Here is a 12,603-nt window from a genome sequence, read left to right as displayed (position 1 = left end):
TTGTTGTGGTAATCATTTCACAAGAGATACATGTATCAAAATTTTAAAATCCGTCGGATCATAAACACCGTGTAGGGTCTTTGTCCTACTCACCCCATCACTGCTAACACTTGGAATAATGCCTGGCACATAGTAGGTGCTCAATAAGTACTAGCTGCACAGGGGAACAAATGAGTAAACTGTGTGATCCGTTCAGTCCAGCCAAACCTCACCACAAATGCAACACTAACTAACTCATGCTTTAGATGCAACACTCTATCTCCCCAATGTCCATGGCCAGAGCATGTCAGTGACTCCCAGGGGGACAAGATCCCAGAAGCTTGGACGGTGGGAAGGCTAGAATGCCTTTTGGGTCCCCCTAGTACCTAATCTGGGGTCACCAGCAAGGTCTCAAGCAGTGTCCTGCTCCTGTTTCCTTCCACCCCTGGGAATGCTGTCCAATTCCATTTTCATTCCTCCATCTGTCCCCTCCCCAGGCCCTGTTCTCGTATCTTTGCTGTTTCCCAGGGGGTTGAGTTGTATTTCTCAGGCTCCTGGGGAAGAAAAATCCTAGACCTCTTAGACCTCGGAGATTTCCTGAGTGAGTCCTATAAACCAGAACTCACTCTTCGAAGTCAGGCTGAGGTCCAAGGAGCTAGACTGGCAGTACCATTGACCAGAAACACCAGCTAAATTTACTACATCATTTACTGCCCATACTGTGTGGCCATCTGCTAAAAGCAAATAATCATTAGAAGATGATCATGAGGAAGAAAAATAGTATTTTGGATCTTTGGGTGTCCCTTGTGGCTGAAAGTGTTGATTTTTTTACCTTCACACTTGGAATTAAAAGTGTGTGTGTGTGTGTGCGTGTGTGCATGCACATACAGACATATATATATATATATATATATATATATATATATATATACACATATAAATACTTGGGTCTTTTACATATTTGTGGGAAAATATCTAGAATTCACTTGTTTCTTTTGTTAAATAAATCAATAGAAACGTCTTCATTCTTCAAATACTAAACTGTTAAATTGAGAAGGCTTCTTTTCCAGGCTTCACAAACATTTGATTCAATCAGATTTATTTAATTAAAAAACCAACAGAATTATACAGAAAAAATCCAAATAAATTACTGACGTAAAATACACTAAAAAAACTCGTTCCTCTCTTTGAACCATGGAGAATGTCTGTTGAGATTACCTCAAACAAAAATGCACCTCTTTTAAAACAAAATTACTACAGAGAAACTGCCTAAATAAAGTCTCCAATACAGGGTTTAGAAAAGAAATCACTATTGTTCCCAGGTAGAGGGCTTATCAAGCACATCAAAATAATGGAAAACATTTAAAGGCCACATTCAAACAAAATCAACTTAAAATGAAACGTCCCCAACATTTCCCATCCTTCGTCCTTTGCTGGATGGCTTTCTCTGGCCGAAACACATTTGCCCTTACCTCTGCCGCCCTTTAGAAAGCCTGGCCACCATAGCAGGTACCTGGCCTGGTCCACACATCTGGTGTTAGAGGTCTTGTCTCCAATGAGAGACCATGAACAACCCAAGGGAAGTTTTATTCTTCAAAATTCCCAGGGCATGTTGCACCCAAAAAGTTCTTAGTAATAAAAGTTTGCTAAATTGAACTGAATTAGGAGAAAGAAGACATCGGAAAGAGATGGTGGTGGAGTGAGAGAGATGGAGAGGGATAGAGAGAAAAAGAGAGAAGAGAGAGAGAGAGGGAGATTGGGTGCAGAGAAGGGAGAATATGAAGCAAGTGAATGCAATAATATTGTCCTGGCTCAGAATTTCAGACCAGAAAAAATCATTTCCCACCATGTAACTATTCCCAGAGCATGAAATTAGATAAATACATAAATATATGTATATATGTATGGTTATAGAGAGGTATCATTTGCTAACGTCTTTTCGGTGCTTTCACAAAGCAGATGAGGTTTTTAACACGCTTTAAAAGAAAAGGATCGGAAGTATACCAACGATCACAGCACCATGATTCACAACAGCTAAGAGGCGGAAACAACCCAAATGTCCATCCACAGATGAATGGATAAACAACATGTGGTGCATACAAACAATGGACTATTGCTCAGCCTTGAACAGGAATGGAATTCTGATAGCTGCTACAACATGGATGAAGCCGGAAAACATTATGCTAAGTGAGAGAAGCCAGACACAAAAGGACAAATATTGTATGATTCCAGTTACATGAAGTACCTAATAGTCAAATTCACAGAAACAGAGTAACTAGTGGTTACCAGGGGCAGGAGGGAGGAAATTTCAGTCTGGGATGATGAAAGAGTTCTGGAGATGGATAGTGGTGATGGTTGTACAAAATGTGAATGTACTTAATGCCACTTTATTGTACACCTGAAAATGGTTATGACGGTAAATTTAATCACGATTAAAAAAAAGATAAGGATCCAGAGTGCAGCCTCACAGGTTTACAGGTGACCTCACATCCCCCTACCTCATACATCCCACTTCAAACACATAGTACTGGGAATTCCCAGTCCTGTGAATTCCCTCTTCTGGTTCCAAGAGAGCTAAGATGGTGCCTTATCCACAACTATAGATCCCACAGCTCTAAATACAGTGACTTGCAGCTAGCAGGGGTGCATTAAACATTTGCAGATTCACTGAAAAGGAAAAAAACACAGGTAATAAACAGTTGGAAGGACTGTTTTTCCTTTTTTGGAACAGAGGTTGGAAGAGAGGGGGTAAAAAGTTCTGATAAATTGACTAGAAGGTAGGCAGATTAGAAACCAACAAGTCAATCTTCTGAGTAACTGAGAATCAATGAAAGGATGGGAAACTTCTTCTTTAATAACAACTTCTGTTATAATGAGGGAAACGAATCATCATATATAAATAAGATCAATCTGAGTTAGCCTTTTTAATAAAATAGAAAGGAAAATAAGTGATCAGGAGGGAAACGGCAACATTTTACCTGGAAACTCTGATTACATAAGAATGTATTTTTATATCTCACGCTCTATGCATTCAAAGGAGACAGGAGAACACAAGCACCCATTTTCTCATACGTGACCACAGGCAGAAACAGCTCCTTCCTGGAGAAAAAAAGGTATCTTAGGAACACAAGCGCGCTCTGTGGCCCAACAAGGTAAAAAGAGGTTAAATTACAAAAATGTTAAAGAAAACACCTCTGGCCTAGAGCAATTTTATAGAACAATTGCTAAGATGATTATCTTCCTTCCATAATTTCTTCCATACAGCTGTGACCGGTTTCAACTTGACTGCGGCAAACAGAACGATGCATTTTGCTCTTTTAAAAATCTGCCCGTCACGCTTCAGCCTCACGCTCACTTCCTTTCTGTTTAATTCTCCACAACTAACAGTTCAGTCTATCCGGCACCACGCATAGGCCACTGGAAGCCTTCATCTTAGAGAGCCCTTACTTCTGCCTGTTAAAGATGTCACCCGGGCAGAGGCCACTGATGAGAGGGGTTAAGATACACCTGCTGGGCTGTAGGCATCTCAAAAGGAGATGAGAATTCTGCCTGCTTTTCATCAAACCTCTGCTTTTTTTAAATTAAGTTAATTAACCCAGAAATTCTAGTCAGCTTATCATCTCAGGCAGCCTGCCCAAGCCCCGGGTATCTGGACTAACCCGTCCCTGGTGCTTCCACCCAGCTAGGAAAAAGTGTCTCTGTCTGTCCTGGGCTTCGGGGACTGGTCAGTCGGGGTTTCTGAACCTCAGCACTAGTGACTTTGTGGGCCAGAGAACTCTTTGTTGTGGGAGGGCTGTCTGTGTCGAGTTTAGCAACATCCCTGGTCTCTACCCGCTAGATGCCAGTAGCACCCCCTGGAGGCGACAATTAACAGCGTCTCCAGGCACGGCTGAAAGTCCTCACGGGGGCAAAATCAGCCCTGCTGAGAACCCCTGGGGTGAAATGAGATTCCATCCCACCACCCACCACCATCAGAAACGTCAATCTGAACGCTCCTCCCCCTCCCTACCTCCACCCATCACTCCTGAGAACGTGCGTTAGATCCAGGAGGGCCCATCAGCAGGACCCAGGTTGGGAAGGATGAGAATCTGTCCAAGTGGAAACCAACTGGCCTCCACTTCGATCTCCAAGCTAAATGAAGGAGAGGAGAAAATAAGAAGTACCCCGAATCCCCGTCTCCCACCTGTGAAAGAGCTGACAAAGCTAGCACTTCATTGGCCTATGGTCTCTCCACCCTCCACTTTGCCAAGGAGGCGATCTATCCAAGGACTTGAGCTGCAGGGAGACAGCTCTACACTGACAGAGGTGGGCCCACCGGGATCCAACAGGTGCCCACGGGACAGAAGCTCTGCGTTCTAGTCCGGCTGTGCAACCCCCTGGTCACGTGACCTTGGGCAAGGCATTTAATTTTGCTAGATGTCTTTTCCGTAGTGTAAAGCGAAAGAGCCAAATCTTTTAGACCTCCTTTGAGGTTACTTCTAGATCTGGAGTACTACTGTTTTAGGGGCCAGATGCTTGGGGGACCGTACAGGAAAGAAAGGAGCAGGGAGAAGACAGAGGCACAGGAAGCGAGAAAACAACAGAATAGTCTCAGGTGACTGCATGGTATGCACAAGACAGGGCCTAAGCTAGGTTTTTAAGAAAATTCAGGTTTTTAAGAAAATTCAGGTTTTTAAGAAAATTCAGGGAGGCTTAAGACCAGCAACAACCAAATGCAATTTCTAGGACATAAAGAAGGAAGGATTAATAAGAAGCAGCTTTTCACATTGCCCAGCATTCCCAGCATCTTTACCCATCCTAACTTGTCCTGTCCATACCCTCATACCGACACTCCTCTCCATACGCACTCACTTTTCCTCTTATTTTACAAGCCGGTTTCCCCCTTCTTTCTCCCTGTTCTGTACTCAGACCCCTTCATTTCTCTTCATTCTCTATGACGATTCTTTCTCCGTGGCTCTCTCGCTGGCTCACGCTCTCTTTCCCTCTCTCTCCCTGACCTTCTTCATCAGAAGAAGGAAGTAGGTTACCAGCCGCAGCCCTAGATTCCATCTCCTCAAAAGATTCAGCTCTACAGAAAGAAAGTCAAACTGTGTCCTGAAGGAGGAAGCCTCCACATGCTAAGTTCCTCCTTTAATCATATGAATGAATGATTCCTTTTATGGGACATAAGACTGTCATACGTCATGACTATGTTTGCAAATGACCATCATTAACCTGAGGTGAGGAACTCCTAATAAAGGCCAGATGTATTGACTTGTTTGCAAGGCAACTGTGTCTGAAGCAACCAGGACACAATATAGAGGTGGGGTGCCCAAATGCCTTAATTTGGCCCAGAGAACCCCAGCATGAGCCTTCCTGTGCTGTGTGGATGCAGCTCCAAGGAGCTGGCACTGCTCCAGGACATAGCAGGTTGGATGAGGACCACAGGTTTCTTGGTGAAATACAGCTGATGACAGCTGAGCCAGGAAAATGACTTCCCAAAGTAATGCCCTGTGCTGAGCCTGCCGCCTGTCATTTAGAGACCAGGAAAGAAAGCTGCAGGGTCTCCCACACCCAGTTCCAACCCTCACTCTCCCCTCAATTTGTATCCCACTCTGGCTGGTCAGAAGTCTCACTTGCTATTTATGAAGATAACACAGCTCTGGAGGAGGGCTGTTTAAAATGCTACATGATGGGAGGAGGGCGCATCACAAACTAGATTTATTCTCAATGAGCCAAATCAGCACAAATGGAACATGAACAAAACCTCTAATCAGTCACAATCAAATAAAAAGAGACTTCCTGGAGAGTAACAGACAGATGGGAAGTTAATATAGTTCAGACCATTAACATTCCACCAATGCTCACTGTTTTTTTGATAAGCAAGTAGGGCCAGGTCCACTACAGCGAGGAAAGAAAAATGTAGGCATATCCAGTTTTTCTAAAAGCAACACAATGAATGACGTAATGTAAAGACAAGTGACCGCTGAGGAAGTTTACCTAATAAAGTCCTTTTCCCAGACCCTCCCTCATCCTGCTTTCTACTATCAACTTTTTTTTTTTTTTTTTTTTGGTAACAGCTTTATTGAGATATAATTCACATAACCATTCAGGTCACCCATTTAAAGCATACAATTCAGTGGTTTTAGTATAATCAGAGTTGTGCAACCATCACCACAATTTAAGAATATTTCCATCACCCCAGAAAGAAACTCTGTTCCCTTTAGCAGTCACTCCCCAAGTCTCCAAACCCTCCTCTCCCTAGGCAACGACTAATCTACTTTCTGTTTCTGTAGATTTGCCTATTCTGGACTTCTCATATAAGTGGAATCGTACAATATGTGGGGGGTTTGTGTCTGGTTTCTTTCACTTACCATAATGTTTTCAAGGCTCATCCGTATTGCAGCATGTATCAATACTTAATCCCTTTTAATTGCCGAATAATATTCCATTGTGTAGAGATACCACATTTTGTTTATCCATTCATCAGTTGGTGGACATTTGGGGTTGTTCCCTTTTTTTGGCTCTTACGAATAATGCTGCAATAAACATTCTTGTATCTATAGATTTTTATGTGGACATATGCTTTCATGCCTCTTGGGTATACACCTAGGAATGGAATTGCTAGGTTATAAGGTAACTATATTTAACCTTTTGAAGAACTACCAAACTCTTTTCCAAAATGGCTGGATCATTACATTCCTACCTGGTTGTCCACATTACATTATTCTCCACATTCTCACCAAAACTGATCTTTTTGATTACAGCCATCCTAGTTGGTGTAAAGTGATATCTCACTGTGGGTTTTTTTTTTTTTTTCTTTTTTAATTTATTTATTTACGGCTGTGTTGGGTCTTCGTTTCTGTGTGAGGGCTTTCTCTAGTTGTGGCAAGCGGGGGCCACTCTTCATCGCGGTGCGCGGGCCTCTCACTATCGCGGCCTCTCTTGTTGTGGAGCACAGGCTCCAGACGCGCAGACTCAGTAATTGTGGCTCACGGGCCTAGTTGCTCCGCGGCATGTGGGATCTTCCCAGACCAAGGCCCGAACCCGTGTCCCCTGCATTGGCAGGCAGACTCTCAACCACTGCGCCACCAGGGAAGCCCCTCACTGTGGTTTTGATTTGTGTTTCCCTGATGACTAATGACATTGAGCACCTTTTCATGTGATAATCGACCACAGGTATATTTTCTTTGGAGAAATGTCAATTCAGATCCTTTGCCTAATTTTTCATTGGGTTGTTTGTCTTTTTATTATTGAGTTGTAAGACTTATCTATATATTCTAGATACAAGTCTCTTATCAGATATATGCTTTGCCAATATTTTCCTCCATTCTGTGGGCTGTCTTCTCACTTTCTTGATAGTGTCCTCTGAAACACAAAAGTTTTTAACTTTCATGAAGTAAAAATTATCTGTTTTTCCTTTGGTTATCTGTGCTCTGGTGTCATATCTCAAGATCAAATTCTTTTAAAACAAACTTTTTTCAGCTTGTGTTTCTCAGTCTCAGGAATTGATTCTTTTCCGTTTTAGCAGCAGGGCTTCTCCTTGGCCTGACTCATTCATAGATGCAGACACAGCAGACCACACAGCCCCCAGGCAATGCGAGACATGAATGGATTTTCACCCCCACTGAGTCCTGCTGCTCTCTGATTATGTCTATGATTATTCTTGAATGCTCACACAGCTATGGAAGGCTTTTAAGCTTCTGCAGGCTTTCAGAATTATTAATTAATACTTAAAATAGCTGTGAGGGATAGGAAGGAAGGTGATCTCCCTGCCACCACCATTCTGAGATAAGAAGACACTTAAAAAGTTGTTTTAAAGACAAATAACTTTCATCAGAGGAACTTTAGCCTCTGAAATTCTCTGACTTTGACTAGGAAAGAGGAAGGAAATAGAAACTGGGCAAAGTGTGAGAAGGAGAGGTCAATACACACAGCAAAGTGGGGCAACTGAAGTTTAGTATCCTTATTTCATCACTCATCCTCACCACCACCCCCTTTGACTACCCACCACAACACAGCCAGAGGGCTCTTAATTTAAAAATCTGGTTATATCAATTGACTCATTAATACATGAAAGATTTTTCAGAAGTCAGAAAAACTTAGAAATCAGAAATTTTAGGTCCCCAGATGCTTCTCCAGCTCAATTGCTATAATTACCTCCCACCTTTCGCACACTCGAGCCTTATCAAATTTCTCCCAGTTGACCAAAACCACTGGACCCCTAAAACTTCCTGTGCTCTCAAATGTACTTTCCTTCTTCTGCACAAAGCAGACTCCTACTCATGCGTGAAGACCCAGACAGTGTTGCCTCCCTGGTGAAGTCTTCCCAACTTCACCAGCCAATTAACAGATTCTACTTTTATGATATCCTCAGCATCTTCTTCATAGCTCTATTATTATTATAACCCAGATGGCAACTAGAATCACCCTGCCTTTTATGCTACAGTCACTATTGACTCACAACACAATTCTACCCCGTGGAAAATTCAATACCCATCCAAGATTTCTGAAATTCCTAGAGGCTGAGGAGAGAGAGGTGTTTCATCCTGGTAGATACTATTATGTTTGACTTTTTTATCTCCACTGAGTTCCTATTCTCTGCTCAGTGTCTTTGCTTCCAAAAACGTGGACCTCAACTCATTATACTGGTTTCCATTGAAAACTACAGGAAGCAGCCCCTAAGATGGCCCCAAACAATCCCCATCTCCTGGTCTTGTACAATTCCCTCCCCCTGAGTAACTTGCTTCTAACCAATAGAATCTGGCAATATTGAGGGATGTTACTTCTGTGACCGGATGACAAAAGATAATGACTTTGACTTGCTATCAGACTCCCTTTCATTGACTGGAGAGACCCATGCTGCATAGAACTAAGGGTGGTCTCTGGTCAAAAGCCAAAGCACTGAGACCCTCAGCCTGATAGACCATAAGGAACTGAATCCTGCCACCATCCACATCCTTCCCCATACAAGTCTTCAGATGAGACCCCAACCCTGACTGACACCTTGACTGCAACCTTGCGATTTCAGGTGAAACAGAAGCCCCAGCTAAGCTATGCTCAGATTCCTGACCACAGAGAAACCGTGAAATAATAAATGTGTGCTGTTTATGCAATAATAGGTAACTAATACAAAACCTAACAAATAAACAAGCAGTCCCATTCACGTGGGGCGTCTGTGTATACAGAAGACTTTACTCATCGTTTAGGAGACAGAGAGGCTTTGTACCACAGAAACACTAAAAGCATAAAGATGCATCTTGGACATTTAGTCTGTAAGAATCCTTTAGCCACTCCACTGTGTTATTCAGCCTCTCCCTCCCTCCTCTACTATGACACCTTCTATTTCAGACTAAAAAAAATTTTTTTTAATATATATAGAGAGAGACACAGAGACAGAGGCAGAGAGATTGATTTGACCCCAGAGAATATCTGACCCTTGATAGGTCCTAATAAGGTACGCTGACAAAGCACTATCCTTCTCCCTAATTTCTGCCTAGGGCAGGCAGTGGGGAGAGGGATTTTTATTCTTCCAAGGACATAGTATAATATAATGAATATAATACAGTTTACCATGATGTTTTATAATTATTTGCTTACAAATCTGCTCCCCCACTAGACTGAGTTTTTAAAGGAAAGTGACAGATTTTATTCATCTTTATATCCCCAGTGCATGCTACAAAGTTGATTAAACAGTCAGGACTCAGTAAATGTTTGCTGAATGTGTATTCATTAAATACCATTACATTAAAATATCTACATTTAAAATTAATTATTAATGTTTATTAATGCACAGGAGAACCACTGTACTGGGCTACAAGTAAAACTATACTATAATAAGGTCCTCAGATATTTCAAACAACTATAACTCCTTTAAAAAGGTTCAAGGGGGGCTTCCCTGGTGGCGCAGTGGTTGAGAATCTGCCTGCCAATGCAGAGGACACGGGTTCGAGCCCTGGTCTGGGAGGATCCCACATGCCACGGAGCAACTGGGCCCGTGAGCCACAACTACTGAGCCTGCGCGTCTGGAGCCTGTGCTCCGCAACAAGAGAGGCCGCGATAGTGAGAGGCCCGCGCACCGTGATGAAGAGTGGCCCCCACTTGCCACAACTAGAGAAAGCCCTCACACAGAAACGAAGACCCAACACAGCCATAAATAAATTAATTAATTAAAAAAAATAATAAAATAAAATAAAATAAAAAGGTTCAAGAAAAAAAAAAAAGGTTCAAGAAAAACTAGTGCTCTGATAAACCCAATACTACAGCATGCTGTGAGGCTCAAAATGTATTAATTAAATACTCTTTTAAAAAGGACATGTTCTACGTTACTAGATATTCTATAACTCATGGTGGGAATATGTTAGCTTTTCTGCCTAGAAAGCAACTGCTCAGGAATTCCAGCTTTAGGAATTTATTGTAAGAGAATAAAACATTAGCATTATTTTTAAAAGTAAAAAAATAGGGGAACCAAATATCCAGCAATAGGGGCAAGTTAAGTAAGTCATGTTATATACATACACTGGATTAAAACTGATGAACCAGATCTTATTTATTAACAGAGAAATATGTCTACAATAGAGTATTATATGAAAAGAGCAAGTAACAAAATGGTACATAAATGTTTGTAAAAGTGTATTTGCCTATATCTCTGTGTACATATGTATCGAAAAATGTGAAAGGATATACACTAAAATGTTAATAGATATCAATAATCACATTATAGTTGATCTTTATATTTTTCTATATTTCTCAGATGTTTTTCAATGAGCATATGTTTATTTTTAATCAAAAATATCTAATACTGTTTAAAAATAGAGGAAAGAATTAATTAGTATTATCATAATTTGGCAAACATGGGTTACCAATTGAATTATTTACTAAATTAATATTCTGGAATGTAAAAGCAGCTAACATAATCGATCACATTTTAATTTTTAAAGCAACTTTAAGTAGACTCATTGGAGTCTCCCAAAACTTTGTGAGTAGAAAGAGCTTATTAAGTACATTTTACAGATATCAAATGACTTGCTCAAGTCACACACCGAGTAAGTAAAAAAAAAAACAGATGTATGGTATCTGAGTCCTAAAGCAGGGAAGGGAAATGTTATGAATGGTTCCAGATGCAATTGGTCATCTCAAATAGCAAAATAAGGAATGATCACAAAAATAATGATTAAGAATGTTTCGTGGACATACTGATATCCTGAGTAATTTTTTTTCAGCAAATACCGAAGACTGCTGGATAAATTCATTTTCATGTCGCCTTATCTGTAATTTTTTCTGAAAATTTCAGCTAACTATTCTCTTCAGTGGTACTGCAAATTAAGCACAGGCCAATATATGGAACTCCTAATGTATCAAGATACGTAGAAAGAAAAAACCAGGCAGAGAGTTTAAGAAAACCAGTATTCAGGCAGCCGAGCTACTGTGAAGAACAAAGTCCCCATCCCCAGAGCCAGAGATCTTGCCAACACTGCGGAGGTGAGACCAACACTGACCAACACGTCACTGACCACTCTTTTAGGTCATTTTACTTTGAATTTGATCTAGTCCCTTAATGTCTGTGTCAATTGTATAGGGAAGTCTGCTTTAAACCACCACAACAAAGAAATACTCAGAAAAACAGCATTTCCGCCAGATACCTGCATTCCCAAAGCAAGCAAAGGTGGTACACATCCAGAATGGGCATGAAATTTAAACAGTAAGACCCTCGTGGCCCAGCCAGACTGGAAACGCGGTAGAATCAATCATCTCCTCATCTCTGGACAGTGAAGGAGGCTCTTCTGGGAGCAGTGCAGTTGGAGCAGCCTGGCCAGACAGACAGACTGCAGGCATGAGGCTGAGGACACAGGGGAGGAGAGGGAACTTCCTGAAAGTCTGGCTCTGCTCAGACCTGTGTACTGACAAACTGGAAGGAAACAGAGCAGAAGGCAGGACGTGAGGTGTGAACTGGGAGCAATTTTAGACAGAAAGGCTGGCACTTCTCTGAAATTAGCATATCTGCTCTGGGACAAGGAAGTGCCCCCTTTGGACTCAGATCCACATGAGGGTGTGGGCCAGCCCTCCAGGCAGGAGAGGGGCAGGAGATGAGCTGAGAAGCATCCAGATGGACCAGGACAGAGACAATGCCTGTAGCTGCTCCACACTAAGGAATTCACTATTCCCTCAGTGAAAGGGATTGGATTTAACACCAGACACACCAGCATGCTATCGGGAATTCGTTACACACATACTTATGACTAGTTAACTGTTCAGGAAACTGCATATATCGATAGATCATTCCACATTGTGGATTTAGTTATTCTCAACGAGTTTAGATATTGCCAAACAGTACAAACCTCTTCATAATCATTATCAAATACCTAATTAAAGAAATTCATAAATTAAAGACAATATAACAGCCAACACGTACTTACTACATGCTAGGCAATGTTATTAGCCAGTTATTTTACATCTATCCACTTGTTATTATCTCCATTCTACAGATGAGGAAACTGAGGCAGGAAGTGGTTAAGTAACATGCCTGAGGCCCCAGTTAGGAAATGGCAGAGTAAGAACCTGAACCCAGGCAATCTCATTTTAAAGGCATGCTGTAATCACTAAACTATAATAAACCACACTGTACCAGGTCAACTCCGACCGGCG

At 41.6% G+C, this 12,603-nt stretch overlaps 1 protein-coding gene and 1 long non-coding RNA gene across 5 annotated transcripts in view; one reads left to right on the top strand and one right to left on the bottom strand.

Annotated features, from left to right (window-relative positions):
• Positions 1-12,603, bottom strand: part of CACNB4 (calcium voltage-gated channel auxiliary subunit beta 4) — a gene marked incomplete at its 5' end in the record, with an annotated part of 250,477 nt that overhangs the window by 204,730 nt on the left and 33,144 nt on the right. The gene's annotated exons all lie outside the window — the stretch shown is intronic.
• Positions 7,334-10,488, top strand: LOC309630477. Its single transcript, XR_014245692.1, has 2 exons — positions 7,334-9,839; positions 10,183-10,488. It is a non-coding gene; the product is annotated as an uncharacterized lncRNA (long non-coding RNA).

This window comes from Balaenoptera borealis (assembly GCF_965194805.1).
Source record: "Balaenoptera borealis genome assembly, chromosome: 6".
In the NCBI taxonomy this organism is placed as follows: domain Eukaryota; kingdom Metazoa; phylum Chordata; class Mammalia; order Artiodactyla; family Balaenopteridae; genus Balaenoptera; species Balaenoptera borealis.
The sequence above is the reverse complement of the archived record's forward strand: the minus strand, read 5'-3'. Positions and strand labels throughout refer to the sequence as shown.